This window comes from Melanerpes formicivorus, unplaced genomic scaffold (assembly GCF_026170545.1).
Source record: "Melanerpes formicivorus ecotype bairdi unplaced genomic scaffold, bMelFor1.0.p_v2 SCAF_19, whole genome shotgun sequence".
In the NCBI taxonomy this organism is placed as follows: Eukaryota; Metazoa; Chordata; class Aves; order Piciformes; family Picidae; genus Melanerpes; species Melanerpes formicivorus.
Window position 1 is genome coordinate 16,271,937 of NW_027142371.1, and position 12,406 is coordinate 16,284,342.

General features: G+C 54.4%; 2 long non-coding RNA genes across 3 annotated transcripts; both read left to right on the forward strand.

Moving 5' to 3' along the window:
• The first annotated feature begins 392 nt into the window (after window positions 1-392).
• LOC137447106 (uncharacterized) lies at window positions 393-2,599 on the forward strand. The gene is made up of 2 exons (XR_010988785.1): window positions 393-612; window positions 712-2,599. It is a non-coding gene; the product is annotated as an uncharacterized lncRNA (long non-coding RNA).
• A 7,788-nt stretch (window positions 2,600-10,387) lies between these two features.
• On the forward strand, window positions 10,388-12,305 carry LOC137447156 (uncharacterized). Of its 2 annotated transcripts, none has more exons than XR_010988805.1 (3): window positions 10,388-10,617; window positions 10,936-11,339; window positions 11,999-12,305. It is a non-coding gene; the product is annotated as an uncharacterized lncRNA (long non-coding RNA). The 2 variants fall into 2 exon arrangements; XR_010988806.1 differs by having other exon boundaries at window positions 11,149-11,339.
• Window positions 12,306-12,406: the final 101 nt, after the last annotated feature.

Sequence of the window (12,406 nt, forward strand, 5' to 3'; positions counted from 1 at the left end):
ATGAACGTTTTTCTGACAGCTCTTGGAGGAATATTTCTGTACAGGTGTTCCCCAGGGCTCCTCAGCTGCTCAGAACTCAACAGTCTTGGAGGGGAATAAAACCCATGGAAAGCTGAGCGTGAGGTGACAAAGGGGGTCTGGAGACACGTAAACGGGACGAGGGGCACCAAGACAGCGCCGCCCTCCCTACGACGGCAACCTTCCTATACCGGATGCCGGCGGCGCTCTCCAAAAAGTCGCCGCCCTGCACAAGATGGTCCCCGCCCTCCCGAGCTGACATCGCCCTCTCCGAGCTGGCACCACCCCTCGCAAGATGGCACCGCCCTCACCAAGCAGGCACCGCCCTCACCACCATGGCGCCGAGTGCTTTAAAACGGCTCGATGCAGGACTGGGGCTGGTAGAGCTCTGAGCTTCTCTGCTGTGTGCCTGGTCAGTCTTAGCCTCTGCTGCTTTGAGGGGTTTCTCTATAGCAGCTGCCGGGACCGCGCCGGGGCTCAGCGGCAGCCGCCGGTTGGCTCAACTGTACCCAGAGATACTTGGAACTCTGGGCTCCTAGTGCATGCCATAATGACTGAAGTGTGGAACTGTAAGTGTGGATTCTGACCGAGCAGGTAGGTAAGCAGAAGTCCTCTGATGGGTATAATGGGGGTGGCAAAGAGACTTCCCTTGTTTCCATTGTGGAAAACCTCTTATTTGTCCCCTGACCCCAGGAGCTTCTCACAGGGGCTGTGTTCCTCGCTAACGGCGAGGCTGTGCTCGGCACCTGGGGATGCTGCAACCGGAGCAGAGAAGTTGTGTTCCTGGCAGTTCTCTCTCCACCTGGATCAGGATGAAGGTGCAGGCCGTTGCTCTGCAGCTAGGCACCGCTGAGAGCTGCAGCTGGTGCCCAGATCAAAGACAGCTTTGTCTCTAAGGCCGGTGCTGCTGTGCAGAGGAACCAAGATTTCTTTGCAGGTGTTCCCCAGGGTTCCTCATCTGCTCAGAATGCCCAGCTCCAGTGACAGGCTGATGTCACTTCACAGCCGTTACTCTGTCGGTGCTTGCCTAGGAGTGCCGGAAATCTTCCTGGAACTATTGGAGAAAAGGAAGCTTTGTCTGTCTCTGTTTGCGGTGCCCTGAGAAGGACTTGTACCGACACAGGCTCAGAAAGCTGAAACAAAACAATGAGAGCAACAGATGGAAGAGATTGATTGATTGCCATCAAGAAATGCACCAACTGCAAGGTGATTTTGGGGTAGTAAATCCCAGAAGGTGTGACACGCTTGGAGATGCAGACCTGCGCAGAAGCTCTCACAGAGAAGACAAGTGCAGCAAAAACTCAGCTGTGTGCTGAAGGTGCAAATCCTACCCAGAAGGGCGTCCGTGGGTCAGGGTGATAAAAAGCAGGGCAGCCTCTCAGCTGTCCCTTTCCATCCATGATACCACATGGGGGTGGGTGATGATGCAGGAGAGCAGCAGGTGAATGAGGGGTGGGGGAAGCTGCCCAAAAAAGCTGCCTGAAGGCCTGAATGCTCTCAGAGGGGATGAAAACCCATGAAAAAAATGTAAGTATTAGTGTGAGGTATTCCAGCAGAGAAAAAGTTGTGCTCTTAATCGAGAGATTGCAGAACAGTAGTAATGTGGATGCAAAAAGGCTTTGAAATTACTCTTATTTATAAATTAAAAAAACCCATAAGACACACAAAGGAAACATCACTGGTTTTATTTTTAGTTTCTTAATTTGAATGGGAAGTCAATGGGAATTTAGAGGCATGTGGAGATCAATGGAGAGACTCCTGAGGGTGTTTTAGTGGGATGGTTAGGGTTAGTTGTGGTGGGGCGGGGGGGAAGCTTTGCAGTAGTGGCCTTTGTGGTGGGGGTCCAAATAACCCTAAATATCCAACTAAAAGATCCTTTGGGAGACTCTCCAGAGGCCCTCCTGATCCTTCTATGTGCCCCCAAATTCCCCTTTGATACCCCCAGGTGCACCTTAGGTGCCAACCGATCCCCTTAAGAGGGGTGGCAACACTGACCAGTTAGGGGCTTCTCTTGCCCCTGTGTGTGGGGAGCAGCTGAGTGGGGCCCTCTTTGAAGATTTTTTTCCATTTGTATTGAAAACTAAGAAACAAAAAGAAAAAAAAACCCAAAGAAACAAAGAAGGATAACCCCCCCTCCCATGACAGACAAAAAGGAAGGTCCACTGTTTTTACGTGATACACATGTTATATTTATGCTTTGAAACCCTGTTTTGCTCTCCCTAGGATTTGCTTTTACATTCCAGAAACTCTCCTGTTTAACTGGATGTAGAGGAATGGTATTATGTGGGAAGATGTTTTGGGATGGCTTTGGAAGACTATGGGGAAGATTTGCCTTTGCTCGAGTCAGAGAAAGCTATGTTTTGCCTTTGACTCAGAGTAATGTAAACACTTTGGAACCGAAGGAGAGAAACTGGGCAGAGTTTGGTTGGACATGTTAAAATAGTTTCATTATTACGACCTATTGTATGCCTTAATTACACGTATGCCAGTAGAAAATGCCCAATTGAGATGTGCCACGTGTGCCTTCTGATTAGACTATATAACTTTGCTGTATAATGTAATAAATGTCTTCAGCTGCTTACATCTGGCCCAAAAAGCACTGCTCAAAGTAAGTAAAACATCGATACTACAACAAATGGTCACCCCGGACAGAGGTAAGCGACTGGGGAAACTGAGGGTCGGTGCCTCCTGTTGAGGAACACGTATGGGTAATCAAGTAACAAAAGAAGATAACTTGATATTCAGAGTCATTTACTTACATCTTGGAGGGAAAAAAAAAAGTAGAATGAAAAGACATGGGAGCGGGGAGGGATGGCATCGTTCAGGGCGGCAACAAAAGTAAACAAAATTGTTACATCTTCCCTTACAACATGGGGACTAATTAAAGATTCTTTAGATCAATTAGCAGAGCATTATAAAGCTGTTACAATAGTAATGCCATTTCACCAGAACAAAGCTCTTCTTTGACATCTACGCCCCCCAGCCCCCCTCCCCCACCATGGCCACTAAGCTCACCTGCTCCCTTGGAGCTGCAGTCACTGGCACCTGGCCAATAGCAACAGCAGCCCACTCCCCCCCTGCTGCTGGACACCCCCCCCACTAACTCTTAAAAGTTTTTCCATGTGTTTTAATTGTGGACAGAAGGGACACTTTAGGCAAAAAGCATGACTTGGGAGAAGATGACTGTCCTAGAAGCCTGTAAGAAACACTGATTGCCAGATACTTTTGTGTACTTTAGGAACTGCTGCTGTAAGTTGTATGCACTGACATCCAGCAATATGAAGTGGAGAAGAGACAGTGGCATCTGCTACAAGCACCTCGAGTTTTAGGCTCAAAAACATCAATGTAGCTCAAAATTGCTGCTATCACCTCCTATGGAAGTCTCCATGCCTTCAGCGAATCCTACATTTGACCTCGAGGCTGCCTGGAAGGGCAGCTGGTGTGAATTCGGTGGCTTTCTTCCCACCCCCCTTTTCCCCCCCCTCTCTTTGTCCCTATGGTGCCTTTGCTAGCCAGCCACCTCCCCCCCCCCATTTCTCCCCCCCTTTCTGATAACCTCTCTAGTCTATGAAAGTTGTGTTCTGATTTAAAGCAACAATGATTATTTCATTATTTCATTATTTCTGATTGTGATGTGTTTTAGAGATTTTTTTTTTCTGTTTTCAATAGTTGTTTTACCTGTAAGCATAATGAATAGTAAGTATTTAGTATTTATAAGTATTAAGTAATTAGTGATTGTACTAAGGTATAAGCATTTAGTAATGAGCTCAAACTTTCATTTTTCTGTGAGTTCAAATTTTAACTTTTGGTTCAAACTTTTTTTTTTTTTTTGTGCCATGGCATTTTGAAAGAGCTCTAACTTTTTATTAGTTTCTTTTTAGACATTGATTTGATAATTTAATTTTAACATAGTTCTTTCAGTTCTGTAGAGATTTTTGGTGTTAGCATAAGAGTTTGATATAGGGATATTATAGAATGAGATTTTTTTTTGTTCGTATTCAAAATCGTTTTAAGAGAGGGATTATATATTAAAACAAAAAGGATGCATATTTTATAACTAAGGTTTTAGTAATGCCAGCAAAAAATAGCTAACCCATGTCAACACCCGGAAACATCACTTCTGCAACGCAGTACTGCAATCATCTCAACAAACAACAGCACAAGAATCACAAGGATGGGACAAATAACATTTCACATGAAGCTGAAAATCAGCAGACCTACCTAACACAGGTCACAATGTCTGTTACGATAATCTGAGATCAAAAGCATCAATCGGGAGAATGTACCATAAAGCTATGTGTATTAGGACTGAATATCACAATTGCTTAATTGTTGTGTGGTTAGAGAATATGTTGTCATGGACTTGTATGTTAACTCACCAGTTTGTCTTAATTTTAAATAGTTAGTCTGATTATAACACAAAATACATTTGCATTTTAGGTTATAAAAAACAAGGGAGAATTCAGGTGTTACATCCCCCCTAAAAAATGGCTAAAGTATATTACATTCTCAAACTTTCATTTTATGTGCGGTTTCAAGCGTGATTTAACAAAGTTTATGGAGGATATAAGAATTCTGGAAGTTTTAGCTAGGAGAAATTTGAAAGAAGAACAACCAACATTAGGCCAAAGATAGTATCTATAGGATTGGTGCCTTAGCAAAACCAAAGTATCGAAAGAGCAGCATTGTTAGGATGAGTAAGGATGGATTGTTAGGTTACAGTCAATTTTATACCGGGCAGAACCGTGAATAGTCAAGATGTCACCTTTGACCCGGCAAAGAAGCCTTTTCACTTTTGCTGTTTACGTGCAAGATTTTTCTTTACTTATGGAGATGGAGCCTGGCCAGCTTTATCTTTATAGATCAAGGAGAATCTTGCTAACATAAAACAACTTAGGATTTTTGAGTGTCTTAGACAAGAGAAGATGTAACATACCTTTAAAGCATATTGTAAAAGACAGTGGTGAGGATAGGGTTTGCTGTGTTTGTAGATCATTGTGTCTGGATCCTTCTGTATGACGTATTTGGGCCTGATGAAGTCATCTCTCTTGGTAAGAGGAGTGAAGTGTGAAAACTTGAACTCGTAAGATCTAAGTCGTTGACAGATTAAGCAGTTAACAAAGAAGTAAGTTATTTGAAGTAAGGGAGTAAGTAGGATGAAACTTTGAAAAAAGCAACTGTTCTGTTGGGTTAGGGTGGGGGGGTTAGGGTTGGGGGTTAGGACCAGTGCTCCCAGTCCCCCCAGTAACCTCCTCCCAGTACCTCCCAGTCCCCCCTCCCCACCCTCCCAGTGGCTCCCAGTCCCCCCAGTCCCTCTCCCAGCACTCTCAGTCCCCCTGATCCCCCTCCCAGCCCATCCCTGTACCTCCCAGCGGCTCCCAGTGCCTCGAACTGGTGCCGGTGAATGAGGGGGGGCGGGGGCCAGGAGCTATGGGGCAGGGATCCGTGGGGCAGGGTCCCCGTGGGGTGGGGCAGGGGTGCAGCCCCTGGGGTTCTCCCATTGGCTCGCTGGCTGCAGCGGACCCCTGAGGACCCCAGCGAGGGGAGGGGGCAGGGGGGATGGTTTTTTGGGGGGGGGGGGCGCGGGGGAGGGTCAAAAGGGTTTGAGGGGGTCCGGGAGGGGCTCTTAAGGGTTGGGGAGGGGTCCCGGGAGGGTCGGAAGGGGATCCCAGAAGGGCAGAAAAAGGTGGGATGGGAATTGGGGGGAGGGGCTGGGTCTGGGGGGGCTCTGGGGGGTCCGTAAGGGTCCGCCAGACTCCGCGGGGGTCCCCAGGGGTCGCCAAGGGTCTGTGGGGCTCTGCGGGGGTCCTCAGGGGTCTGGAATGGTCCTTAAGAGTCCGTAGGGGTCCGCGGGGGTCTCTTACGGGCCCCTGCAGACCCTTGGGGACCCCCACATATCCCTCCAGACCCTAGGGGACCCCTACGGACCCCCCCAGAACCCTGCGGACAGCCAAGGACCCTTACAGACCCTTGGGGAGCCCTCAGGACCCCCACGGTCCTTTAGGGACCCCCAAAAGGGAGAGGGCAGAGGGGGGGAGGTGAGATGGGCGCTGCTCCCGGGGGTGCCGGCGCCGGGGGTCCCGGGGGCGTGAAAGAGGAATTGGGGGGGCCCTCTGGAGGGTTCCAAAGGAGCTGGGGAGGGGCTGTGAGGGTTAGGGGTCTCTGGGGTTGAAGGTTTTGGGGTCCTGCAGGATTCGGGGAGGTCTCACTGTGGTTTTCGGCGTCCCTGCAGCCCCGGGACCCCCCCGTCCTCTCGGGACCCCCCCTCTCCCCCCGGGACCCTCCCAGCCACATCGCGAGCAGTTGGCAGCGCAGCTGTGCCGCCGCCCGGTGGCTCAGTGCTGTCCCCGCGCGTCACGGTCGGCACTGCAGATGGGCAGCGGCGAGTGCTGCCTCCAGGAGGCCGAGGGCTGAGCCGCGCCGGGGGGGGCTCTGCGCTCCTAGCAGCGATAGCTTCCCCCAGAGGAGCTCTGAGGCCAGCTCCAAGGTTCGGTTTGGGTTCTCCTGGGGGTCTCAGACCCCACTGCTCTGATTTCACAGCTGTGTTTCCTTCCCTGCCTAGGGGACAGGATGCCCTCACTCCTGGAGAGAGAGAGAGGCACAGCCTGAGAGGCCTGGAGCTGTGTGGGCTGTAGATGCTCTTCACCAGCTGGGAGCCATCCCCCCAGGAGTCTTCCACCAGAGAGCCTTCTGCAGGGTGCCACGGTAAGCAGGGTGCAGGTGAAGGGGTCCAGAGCAGGGCAGCAGGGCTGGGGAGGGGGCTGGGGCACAGAGCCCTGGGCAGGGGGCTGGGGCACAGAGTCCTGTGAGGAGAGGCTGAGGGAGCTGGGGTTGCTTAGCCTGGAGAAGAGGAGGCTCAGGGGAGACCTTCTTGCTCTCTACACCTACCTGAAGGGAGGCTGTAGCCAGGTGGGGGTTGGGCTCTCCTCCCAGGCATCCAGCACCAGAACAAGAGGACACAGCCTTAAGCTGTGCCAGGGGAGGTTTAGGCTGGAGGTTAGGAGAAAGTTCTTCCCAGCAAGAGAGGTTGGCCCTGGGGATGTGCTGCCCGGGGGGGTGTGGTGGAGTCTCCCTCCCTGGAGATGTCCAGGAGGGGCCTGGGTGGGGCCCTTGGTGCCATGGTCGAGTTGATCAGATGGGGCTGGGTGGGAGGTTGGACTCGAGGACCTCTGAGGCCTTTTCCAACCTGGTTAATTCTCTTCCCATCCTATTTCATCTTCCCCTGCGTGGGAGGTTGGACCTGATGCTCCCCGAGGCCCATCCCAGCCTGGTTCATGCTGCTTCTGTGTGTTCAGGACGGGGATTCCCTGCTCAGTCTCTCTGCTCAGGGATTTCTCCTCTCCAGGGGTGTGAGAGAGGCTTCCCAGCCAGCCTGAACTATTTCCCCCTCTGCATTTGCCCCACTGAACAGAAGCACAGGGGGGGAGATGCAGTCCTGTCCTGGCTGTTCTCGCCGGCATTGTGCTTCTCCCTGCCCACCCCGCCCCTTCCTGGGGGCTGCCTGCTCAGAGCTGACGGGTGAGGGGAAGCAGTTCCAGATCTGCCTCACGGCTGTTCCCTCCTTCCCTTCTTTCTGGAGGGAGGCAGTGAGGGGGAGGAGAGGCTCTGCAAATGAGGCACAGCAGCAGAGGGCTATGGGGGGAGGAGAGCAGACTCCAGGGGCCTCCAGGTCAGAGCCGTGTGGTTAGCATCACAGCTCCTGCTCCATCACCACCACCACCACTTCTGCCCCCAGCCCAGCGCCAGGGGCAAGGCTCTCACCAGCCAGGACACCACCCAGAGGAGCTCAGCCCCAGCAGGGAGCCCCAGCCAGCACCCCTGGATGGGATTGGGGCAGTCATCAGCCCTGGCCCTGACAGCCAGGGGGCCGCCAGGACCCCAATCTTCTGTCACCACCACCATCACCCAGCATGCACCAGAGACACTCACCAAGGATGAGAGGAGGATCCTCAGCCCAGGCAGGCTCATCTTAGGGGGGCTGCTCTTCCTGGGGAGGGGATTAAATAGGGGAGTGGGTGGGAGGGGCCAGGTGGCCACACCTGGGGTGGGAGGAGACTCCAGCTGAGCCCAGGTGCCGATGGTTTGAGGGGATGAAGAGGGGAAGTGGGGCAGGTGAGGGACTTCAAGGGTGTCAGGGAGTGACAGGGCTGGGGGGCATGGAACAAAACCCAGAAGGGAGGAGGTTCCAATTGGATGCCAGGAGGAAGCTCTTCCCCATCAGGGTGGTGAGGCTCTGGCACAGGTTGCCCAGGGAGGTGGTGGTAGCCTCACCCCTGGGCGATTTGGAGGCCAGGCTGGAGGTGGCTCTGGGCAGCCCGATCCAGGGTGAGGCATCCCTGCCCATGGCAGGGGGGTTGGAACTGGCCGATCCCTGAGGGCCCCCCTCCCCTCCCCTCCCCTCCCCTCCCCTTCCCCTCTTCTCCTCTCCCTTCCCCTTTCCTTCTCAGAGCCCAGGTCTGGACGCCTGGCAGGCTGCTGAGCAGCCCTGATGCCTGCAAGCCGCCGTCCACTCCGGGGGGAAAGAGACGCTCTCGCTCTTCCTGGCCAAGGCTGGTTCTCTTTCTGGCTCACACAAGGACTCCACAGGTCAGGTGATGAGGTGAGATGGATCTGAGACACGTCGTGGAGCCACTTGTGTAAGCATCTTGAGTCTTGCCGAGAGGTTGTTGCTTGTTCCTGCAGAGAAAGGAGTGCTGGGTGTGTTGCGGTGCATCTTCCATCCAGCTGTGCTCTGCAGTCTCTCTGGGACCGAGTGCCGTCTCTGTGCAGTGCCTCCGGGGGAGGGGTGAAGGGCACTGGGAGCGTAGGAAAGCAGAAAGGGTCCCAGGAGGGTTTCAGGACAAGGGAGAACAACAGGCTGCTGATACTGGAAGGATGGCCTGGTGATAAAGAAGAGCGGACTGCAGTACACTGCCTGAAGCGTGAGGCAGGGGGACGCTTGCCTCCCTGCTGGAGAAGATCAACCTGATACGGGATGAAGATAACAATGGAGCAAACTCAGAGAGCAGCAGTGGTGCAGGAGTGCCAGGGAAGTGCTCGGGCTGCTGGATTTCCTCTCTGTAAACTGCCTGTTCTGTACCAATAAATGATTCCTGCTGCAGCAATGAATGATTCCTGCTGCACCAGTAAATGATTCCCGCTGCACCAGTAAGTGATTCCTGCTGCAGCAATAAATGATTCCTGCTGCAGCAATAAATGATTCCTGCTGCACCAATAAATGATTCTTGCTGCACCAATAAATGATTCCTGCTGCAGCAATAAATGATTCCTGCTGCACCAATAAATGATTCCTGCTGCACCACTAAATGATTCCTGCTGCACCAGGGGGGGTCCCTGCATGAATTCCCACACGGGAGTCTCCTGTGCCTAGCAGGAGAAAACTCTGCTCTCTTTCTGCTCCATGTCAGTCTAGGAAGTAGCTTTTGGGGTAGCCTGTGGGGCGCCGGAGCACCGCAGCAGGCCGCATGGCTTCAGGAGGATCCAAGGGCGGCTGCGTCTGAGGCGCAAAGGCAGCAGCGAGGAACCTGCCTGCGGCCTCCGATGGAGGCCTCGGGCGGAGCATCGCTGCCCAGGGGTCCAACCCAAACTGGGTGTGAGAGACATCGACCTCTGGCACATTCCCCACCGTGGGGCAGCCACCAGCCGGCAGCACGGGGGCTGGAGTAGCTGCAGCTGTTTGTGGGGGACCCTTCCCTGCCCCCCCTTCATTGCTGCAGCAGAGCTCCCCTTTCGGGGGGAGAGGGGGGTGTGTACACATCTGACTAGGAAAGGACCGAGCTGCTGGCCGGGCAGTTTGCTTCACATTCTGCCTTTTGGGGGGAGAATCAAAGGGAGCGGGGGGATTCTGGGCGGACATGGGGCAGGGGGATGCTGCAGCAGAGGAGCAGGTGAGGGCTGGGGGCACCCCCCTAAACCGCTGACAAGTCTCGGAGGGGACCACAGAACATTTCACAGCGTCAGTGCCGTGAGAGGCGATGCGGAGCAGACCCTCTCCAGCTGGAGAGGGAGGAGTTGGAGCGACTGCTGTGTCACAAAGCTTTGGAAACGACCCCCCCGTCTCCCCTCTCTGTTTTAAAGGCTGTGAGAATCGTAATGAAGTCACACAGGGGCTTGAGCTGTAAGCACAGCCTGCGGCCGTACCCATCATAAACAGAGGCTTTTACCTGCGCGCGGTGTAGGGTTTCGATTTAAATGCCAAAACATCCCGAACGGGGCCGGGCCGAGCTGCTGCCCACGCCCAGGGCAGGCTCAGGGCCGCCCCCGCGTGCGTCACGTCCGGCACCGCCGCCGTGCCGCGGCGCGTGCCGCCCCGAGGGCGCTCAGCGCTGCAGCGAACCGCGCTGAACGCTTGAAATGCTGGAAAGTTGTTAGGGGGAGAAGGGAAAAAGGGAGAGAGAGCCTGACTCGAGCGCTGACATGGGTACAACTCCTGCGCCGCAGCGAGGCTCCGGTCCCGCCAGGGCGATAGCGTCGCTATCGTTGCCATGGGTTCAGCGCATGCGTCGCAGCGAGGGTTGTTCGCGCGCACGGGGCTGGCGGCTTTAAAACGGCGCTCACTGGCCCGCCGGGGCTATCGGGTTCCTGCTCGCTCCGTGCTAGGTGAGTGCCTGCCTCCACAGCTCTCCGGGACTTTCCTCTGGCAGCTGCAGGACCGCGCTCTGGCTTTGCTTGCGGGGGGGTTCCCGGAGCCGAGCCGGGACCGTTAGGGAGCCGCGCCGGGGCGGGGGGACTGGCGCACTACCGGTCGGGGTTGGGGCCGGGGCGGGCGGGCCGGCCGGGGCGAGCGAGCGGGCGGGCCGGGGCGAGCAGCAGTCAGGAAGAGTCAGGAGGGGTCTTCTCCCGGTAACAGTAAGTGCTCTTCTAGCGTGGCACCTGTCGTCTTTGTGTTCGTCCCCGTAACTCAAATTCCCTTCCTAGTGCTCCCACTGCCTTTCCAAGTCTCCCAGTAACTCCCCCACAGCTCTGCGAGTTAAATGAATGCCAGAGGAAAATGAGATGCCTGTGCAGTGTTTTTCTAGAGTGCAGGGAAACCTACTCACAGCTTTACAACGTGAGTAACTGAGAGCTAAGCTTTGCTTTTTGCTCCACTCCTTACCGATTGACTCTTTGCTTTCCACTTGGTCGACCAAGCAAGGCTGATGTCACCTCACAGCCGCTACCCCCGTTGGTGCCTGCCTGCGAGTGCCAGGACCCTTCCTGGAACCACAGGACAGAAGGAGGGTTTGTCTCTCTCGCGGTGCCCTGAGCAGGAGTCGTACCAACACAGTCTCAGAAAGCTGAAACCATCGAAAGATTTAATTAGAGAGCAACAGGCATTAGAGGTTGGTTGATGGCCAGTGAGAAATGCACCGACTGCAAGGCGATCGGGGGGTAGTAAATCCTGGGGAATGGGGAATACGCTCGGGGATGCAGAGCCGCGCAACAGCTCTCACAGAGAGGCGCAGCAAAAAACTCAGCTGCGTCCCGAAGGCGCAAACCCTACCAAGAAGGGCGTCTGTGGGTCGGGGCTATGAGAAGCAGGGCAGCCCCTCAGCTGTCTCTGTCTTTCCTACTGCGATGCCATGTGGGGGTGGGCGATTGTGGGGGGTTACAGACCATTGCGAAAACAGGGCGGAGGGCTTGCCAGCGCCGGGCAAACCAACCCCAGGGGCGGCCTCTGCCAAGAGGCCTGGTCACACCTAGCGGAGCATGTTGGAAACTGGGGACATTCAGCATATCCCACAGCAGAATGTGACTCCAGCTGAGAGAGGATGAACTCAGAGGGGGCAACACACATCAATGCATTATAGTCACTGTGCAAACAGTTAGAAGTTGGTCTAACCTCTTTCCCTCCTGGCTTAACACCAGCCTGGCGTCCAGGACTCAACATACGCACTGCACAGCAACCCGCAGAGCTCCTGGGTCATCCCACCTGTACTTGTTCCTGCTGTCCCTGCAGCAATGGACTGTTCCTGATTTTTTTTCTCTTTTCCTTTCAAAGTCAGACTGATTCCTGGTTCTTCTCCACATCCCTGCCCAGTTGCAGCACCAGAGAGACTGCCCTGAGAGAGAACGAGCCGGGATAACCAGGGACTCGCCTCGAGGAGTCGAATACCACGTGCCAGGAGCGGATGACAGGGCTGTGACAGGGGAGCGGGAGGGGGACGGAGGGGTGGCTTGTGGCGGGTGAACGCCCATTCTGAAGACAGGGTGGAGGGCTTGCAAGTGTTCTACTAAACTCTCTGCTTCCCAGCTGACTCCAAATTATTTCTTGCTGGATTTGGTCCTTTCCTTTTTTTTCCCCCTCTGTTGGGAGGGAGGAGGGGGGGAGCAGGAGAGAGATTCTCAGCCTCGACACCATCCGAGCTCTGAGCTCCCAGGTAAGGCTCAAATCGCTGCAGCGACGACG